Source organism: Mytilus californianus, unplaced genomic scaffold, assembly GCF_021869535.1.
Source record: "Mytilus californianus isolate M0D057914Y unplaced genomic scaffold, xbMytCali1.0.p SCAF_6, whole genome shotgun sequence".
Taxonomy (NCBI): Eukaryota; Metazoa; Mollusca; class Bivalvia; order Mytilida; family Mytilidae; genus Mytilus; species Mytilus californianus.
The window spans coordinates 95636065-95643961 of NW_026262712.1; the positions used below are offsets into that span (position 1 = coordinate 95636065).

Here is a 7897-nt window from a genome sequence, read left to right on the forward strand (position 1 = left end):
ATTTGCTCGCTGCATTGAAGACCAATTGGTGGCCTTCTGCTGTTATCTGCACTTAGTGTTATTATCTCTTTGACACATTCCCAATTTCAATTCTCAATTTTGTTTTTGGCATGTTCGTAGAAATATTGATTTATATGCCTGCCATTCGAAATATTTTCGTACATTCCTTAGGAATATGTTTGACTTTTTTGGTTTTGTTTTTTTGTTTTTAAAAATTTTGAGTGTTTGTTTTAGTTCCAAATTTAAATTTTCCTTTTTATTGAACACCTAAAATAATTGATTACTTAAACTTTTGTATGATTTTGCTTTTATATCTATTTTAACAAAATGAACATATCTTCTTAAAAATAATTATTTACACATTACTTCTGAATACAATTCGATAAAAGATGCACAAGTGTTTTTATTTTTTGGATAGTTTTACAAATGTGAAATATCCCATTAGACCTATTGATTTTTTTCAGCTTTTCTTTAGTATATACAATATAATTGACACTTTAAAACGTTAATGTTTTTTTATCTAGTTGCAATGTTTTTTTTTTTATAAAATTTTGATATATAACTCCACATCATCCTTATTGATATTGAATATCCAATACAAGTTCACATAATGGTCACAAATCCTTACTTTATGTTGTCTGTTTATCTTTTAATAAAACAGGTGTTTCGTTTTTTGAAGATAATACATGGCTGAGATAATAATTCTTGATTTTTTTACTATTACTTTGTTTTAAAATAAAAATAATGTCTGTGATATGGAAGATTTCCATCTACATTAGCATTATCTATAAAAAAAAATAAAGGTTTTCCTTTCACACGTCCTCGATTATTATATTCCAATTTTTGTAAAGCTTGGAAAATATAATGTCTTTTGTAATAGTTTTTGTTTGAGTCATTTATTCCCTGTCTCGTATGTGTATAACTACATCTCTTTTTATTCATAAATTTATAACAAAAACATGTAGGACAAACAAATGTATTTCAAATCATGTGTCACTTTTTATTAATAGCTTTCTCAATAATCTTGAATCACGGAAATCATCTTTAACTTTGTACATCATAAAAAAGATAGGATTCAAACGTTTGCTCAACGTTTTATTTAATGTATATCAAGCATAATGACTATAACGCAATATAACCCCGATGAAACGTATACAATGTGTGATACTAACAGTATGGATCAGCATATCTATCTAGATTTTGACAGTAAACCCGACATTAAGAAAAGTAACCGTCCATTTCTGAAACGTTCTGCGATTAAAATTATACTGAGCATTTTGACCATTTTTACAACAGCTGTTTTGTCATCAGGACTTACGTTTGCTGTTCTGTATTTTAATGGTAACTATAATTCGGAGGGAAACCATCGTTCTTCTGTGGTTAACAGAAGCGAGTCGTACGGAAACTGTGAACTGGACATTCTTGGAAATCAAAATTGTACACAGTCTTATGATAAAACGGTTTCAAACTTGAATTTCCGTGTAAAATCTGTAGGGACACGTTGTCCTATTGATTGGTATAAGAATGGCGATGCTTGTTATCTGATACTTCACGAAAAGAGAACATGGTTTCAGGCAAGAGATTTCTACCGAAGCCATGGATCTGATCTGGTTAGTTTACATAGTAAAACTGAAGTTGATACGCTTCCGAATAACCAATTAAAAGACGAACCGTATTGGATAGGATTAAACGAAATTGATCATAAAGGTACATTTAAATGGAGCGATGGGACGCCGCTTGATTATGCAAATTGGAACATATACGAACCAAACCATTGGAACAACTTTGAACATTGTGTTGAAATGGAGCACAGAAATTGGAATGATGGCAAATGCTATATTTCACAAAGTTTTATCTGTAAATTGAGTCTTACTGACAAATGTGGGAACGACAATTGGTATCTACACAATGGATCGTGTTACCTATTTAATCCGTCTGATGACACGAGGATGTCATGGACTGCTGCTCGTCAATTATGTCTACAAAAGGGTGCAGATTTAATCAGCATTGGTTCGGATAATGAATTATCATTTGTTCTGAGTCAAGCTTTTCAATTATCTACGTCAGTCAAATGGATAGGTCTAAATGATTTCGCGTTGATCGGCAAATATAAATGGCTTGATGGAACTGTTTCGAAAAATCTAACATGGGCTCATAGAGAACCAAGCAATGATCAACATTATTGTGTCTACTTTGGAAGACTTGGTAATATTTATGATGCTGACTGTGCAACAATGAATGGGTACATTTGTGAGAAAGTTTTGTGAATTTCATTTTATGAATTTATAAGAGATTCGTTGGCTTAGAAAATACAAAATTGAACAAACACCCATAAACGGCTTATAATTTGGTATGCAAGATGCATGATTCATCAAAAATGCATAACTATTTTGAATCTGGTAAATTCTATGATTTTTATTTATTTATTTATTTTGCGTTTAAGGTTAATAATCAATCAGCATTATTCATATGTATGGACTATATTTCCATACGGTATAATACTGGATGTTTACATCTCTTTAAAGAAAAAAGAGTTTCGTCTTCAAAACTCAATCTTCATTGTTAAAGGGAATGATTTTTTTCGCTTTAAGATGCAGTCTTGTAATAAACAGCTCCACGATGCCTCGAAGAATAAACACATTTTCAACCTCGAAGTCAAAACTTCATTTTTCCTCTTTTTGTTTGCTGTTTTCATCTGACCGCAATTCTTTAGTAAACATGATATTCATCGACTTTTCTGGTTTGATTTTTGAAAAAGGTGCATTTTTTTTTTTTTCATTTAAATAGATTTTTTAATTCATCATATACTTTTAATCAATAAATTTACATGCCGTGCAGAAAGAATTCAGAAAACATGGAACTATTTTATTTCACTCCATGCCATGAAACTGAAATTGTAATACAAGACTGGTACATGTAACTAAAATCAATTCGACATTTCTCGAAAAATTACGAAAGAAATATTTTAGAAAGAAGATCAATATTCTGACTTGTAGGCAAAATTATTTATGTCTTACTGAATAAATGCGGCTTGAATTACATTGTTTAGACATGTACCCTTTTGGGGATTTTCAGAAAACAATTTTACTTGCATTTTGGCTTAACTTTGCTTTTACAAAATTTAAGCTTGTAAATTATTTTTAAGTGTTTGCTCTATGTGTAATATTATTGTTCATAATACATTGATGTTTTGCAATTATTATAGAAAAACTGTAAATTTATATATAATGTATTTTTTATGTTATTTTAATTACTGTATTGTAAAATAAAATCTTTTTTTCAAATAAGAGTGATATTGTTTTTTTATTGTATGTTTAAATTCTTGATAACTAGGTGTCAGTGTAGCAGAATGTGTGTAGATTGTTTTTGACATCTAGATGTTTATAATAATTATGGTTCTTCACACATTGAATTTGTTCTTTACTGTCATGTGGGTGAATTCTATTGAATTTATCATCGATAAGGTTCTAAGAGGCTGCCATAACTGACATTTGAATGCCGTCAGTCGTATATTTACGGAGTTTTGGCTCTTTTAAATGATGATTGATGGTGTTGGAAAAGTATAAATTAAGAGGTATTTTCAAAATTAGCTACAGATTTTTAAAATGCCTCACAGAAGTAAGTTCAAAAGTGTTCAGTATAAAAAAGGAAAACAACACGTGATTAGTTTAATGCGTCAAAAGCGCTTTTCTGGATTTACTTTCATCAGGAATGCTCAAAGCCGAATATTTGAAAGCCAACCCAGCGGGCACATCAACGTTGCTTCAACGTTGAAACAACGTAATGCTGAAACGTTGAATCAACGTTGAATTATAGGTTGAAAATGAAAGGTCATTTCAACGTTGAAAATACAACGTTGCATCAACGTTTAGATATCAACTTTGATTCACCGTTGAAAATTCATAGTTGATACAACGCTGAGAATGTTGATAATTAGTTTCTCTAATGTTAGTGCTATTTTCACATTTCTTGATCAGTGTGAGAAAAATATTTAGTGAAATATCTGTTCGCTGCAAATGATTGGTTGAAATTTAATTATTACCTCAAAATTTCTTGGTTTCTTCTGAATTTTCCCAGTGTGACGACATGAAAAAAGGCGACCATGCCTGATGACCTCAAAAGGAATAACAAAAATATGTCCATAGTACACGGATGCCCCACTCGCAATATCATTTTCTATGTTCAGTGGACCATGAAATTGGGGTATAAACTCTAATTTGGCAATAAAATTAGAAAGATCATATCATAGGGAATATGTGTACTAAGTTTCAAGTTGATTGGACTTCAACTTCATCAAAAACTACCTTGACCAAAAACTATAACCTGAAGCGGGACAGACAGACGAACAAAAGAACGAACGGACAGACGCGCAGACCAGAAAACATAATACTCCTCTACTATCGTAAGTGGGGCATAAAATTCATTTGAGAAGCAGATTAGGACACCTTAACTCAAGTAATTAATATTTCTCCATTCTCAACAGTTAAATTCTAATTATTTAAAAAGCTCGAAGCAATTTGGTAGACTAACAACTAGTACACTGTAACGCTTCTGGTGTAAGTTGGTCAGCTCTTTCATATGTAAATAAAATACATTTTTGTTGGATGCTCCACACACTTTTTAGAGAAAAAGAAGATTGAAAGACATTTATTAAAATATTTTATTAGGATGAAAGTCAAATGCATATTCAGGACAAACATGAGAGCAGACATGCCGAGCAGGATTTTTAATGTACTAGCCCACTAACAGTTCACACATGTCACCTTACCCAGACACATTATTCTGACTCAAGGCTAACCACTCACTAAAAAATGTTTGGCGGAAAAGCGGCAAATACCAATTTTAAAATCTTTGGTTTGACCTAGCCTGCCATACAATTATTTAGTCAATATGAGTCATTAAAAACAAGATGAAAAGATCATTTATTTATTTTGAGCATCTGGAATGGAATTTGAAATGTCCTCATCCTGCCTCTTTCTTTTTTCTTTCCTCCCTCCACCTCTGTGCCTTTCAGGGGCATATTTCAGGAACCTGGACATTTCACTCTTCATCATAGTTTCTGTTGCTTCAACCGACTCAGGAAAGGACTCTGAGACACAATCTGTTTGTAAAAAAAAACATAGTAACAATTAAAACACAGAAAGCCAAAAATTATTCATTTCACATAAAAAGTTCATACAGCTACTGAGGATAATTAAAAATTAATGTAGTCTTGGAGTTGTTTAGGATGAACAGAGTTTCAAATTTATTTTCCAGTGATCTTTGCAAGTTACTTGCTAATATAGAATTTAAAATAATGCAATTTACCAAGAATTATTGTGAACAACTTTGAGGCACCAAATGAAATTTTGCCATTTTTTCCGCTGATGTTCATTTTGGCCATCAAAGAATTATGGAGGACCCTGAAAAAAATATATGCATCTAAATAAAAAAAAATCACAATCAGATTTAAGATGTTTTGAATTTTACAGTTTACAATATGCATTGGGTTTATCAAATAATTTTTACCAGACATCTTGGATGTTTTTGCTGTTAAAATTTGTTCGTTAATTTCAATTTCTACATGTTCTTTTCTTGCATTTGTAGTGTTAACTCTTTTCTTGGCTTGTAGTAATTCCCTCATAATTTTTTGTAACTGTTTCAAAATCATATAGTTTCCTGAACTTATTTTTTTTAAAGAAAATATAAAAAGGGTATAATCAGGATGATACAAGTACAATTGTTGAAAATGTTGTATTTCCAAATCCATAGTTGTGATTAAATACGATACATTACTTTTAATATGATACTATTTACATATCCCTTTTAATTTTGGCAAAGTACATAAGAAGGAAAAATTTACAGGAAACACATGTGTGGAAAACAAATGACAAATTAAACGGAACAAATATTAGATATCAAATTATATCTCAAACCTACGGATAACTTCCAATATTTAGATAAACCATCAGCTCATCCCGCCTCTGTATTTAAGGGATTTATAATTGGCGAAGTTACACGGTTCATTCGATCGTGTTATAACAAAGATGACCTCGACACACATATCAAACTATTTAAACACAAGCTTATATTCAGGGGACACAAGGAAAATGAAATTAATCTACTAGTTAATAAAGCACTACGAAAAAGTAGGCAAAACACATTATGTTATAAAACAAAAAACAAACAGAATGGTCCACCACTAGTAATAGCAACGAAATTTAACTCTTAATTTAAGCAGTTGGGAAGACGAATAAGAAAACACTGGCATTTGATTGAAGATGACGAGACCGCTAAACATCTATTTCCCAGACCGCCTATCATTGCTTATCGTAAACACAAGAATGTGAAGGAGTACTTGACCTCAGCAAAATTACAAAGTAATTAGATAAAGAATGGACATTAAACTATAAGTGTATTACAAATGTAACTGCATTTGATACATTACACGATAGAAACATATTGATAACAATTAAAAAGTAATTATAATCAAATGTTATAGTAAATAAAAATAAATTAGGCCAGGGCACCTGACGAGGATGAACCGCCAAGGTCGAATTTGACCTAAATGATATCCGAAACACCAGGTGTAATATCATCAAATTAAAGAAATTCATAGACGACCAGTTGATCACCACAGATCATATACGTTGGAAAAATCCTTTCAAATAAATAGATGTGTAAAAGTTTATAATTAACCACAGAACAATCTACCGAGAAAAGGTCAAATCAGGTTTTAACAGTTCAAGATAATATATATAATTTCAAGTAGATATATATAAGCGAAACATGCTATATATATGAATCACCAAATCATGCATAAACAGAGCAATAACAGAATAAACCTGTAATTGAAGACAAACATTTAAATGCATATAAAATTGCATATAAAGTATACACAGCGATATATGGAAAATCATTATAGAAACTCGATACAGACAAGAAATAAAATCTCCTATAGACAATAGAATTAGTAAGTTTTGCTGAGATTAGTACATGGACACGACTATTTTTAATAGAGGTACATCCAGGATGTCAGGGCCCCCCTTTCATGGGAAACATTTGGAGCAGCCTCCCCCCCTTTTTTTTATAAAAAAATACTGGATACGACACTGGAAGTGAATGTCAGGCCTTCAACTGTTTTATCTGCACCTGTCAATTATAAATAGCCTATAGGTATGTGCTCAGAATCAATTAGTAAAAATTTTTTTATGTGTAAACAACGTGTTCATGTGTCATGATGTGGGCACTGCATGGATTTATATTCATGTACGATCTGTTGATAGAAAAACAAGTGCGTATGTACTAAAAAATTTGTCACAATAAAATAACGTACAGATTGTTCACTTCTGTGTTCTTGTCTCATGCTACCTTCTGCCATCGCTGTTAGCGTTTTCGAATAGTTTTTTCTTTTTCAATTTCTCTCCAGCGGTAAACAAATGTTGTTTCTTTGAATAAGGCGCTAATCGACATGTGCGAACTTTCGGAAGCATTTCCGTGATATTCCGAGTAGCAAAGTTTTAAGAACGGGAAAAGTTTAAAATTATTATTTCAAATAAATATATATATATTTCTCCGTAAATTTGTTTTATCTTAAATTATTACAATGGTTTGGACATCGTTATAACCCTTTATATGGAAGAAATATATTTTATTTTGTAGAAATGACTATCAGAAACATGCAAGGTTCATTGGCGGATCAAAAAGGGGAAAGGGGGAGGGGGAGGGTACGGTTCTGGTGGTTTCAAACTTTGACCTTTTCTGGGAAAAAATTGGTTGATAATATAGGGAATCTCTGAAGCTTGACCGGAGCGGGCCCCCTCTTATGAAAATTTCTGGATCCGCCACTGATAAATACATTTATCGTCCAAAAAAGGAGGGATTCCAACCCCCCAATCCCCCCTCCCACTTGATCCCA

At 31.8% G+C, this 7897-nt stretch overlaps 1 long non-coding RNA gene across 1 annotated transcript; it reads right to left on the bottom strand.

The window, feature by feature from the left end:
• Positions 1 to 4918: 4918 nt before the first annotated feature.
• On the bottom strand, positions 4919 to 7394 carry LOC127704676 (uncharacterized). Its single transcript, XR_007983457.1, has 3 exons — positions 7316 to 7394; positions 5308 to 5402; positions 4919 to 5101 (listed from the first exon to the last, which is right to left on the bottom strand). It is a non-coding gene; the product is annotated as an uncharacterized LOC127704676 (long non-coding RNA).
• Between the last annotated feature and the right edge of the window lie 503 nt (positions 7395 to 7897).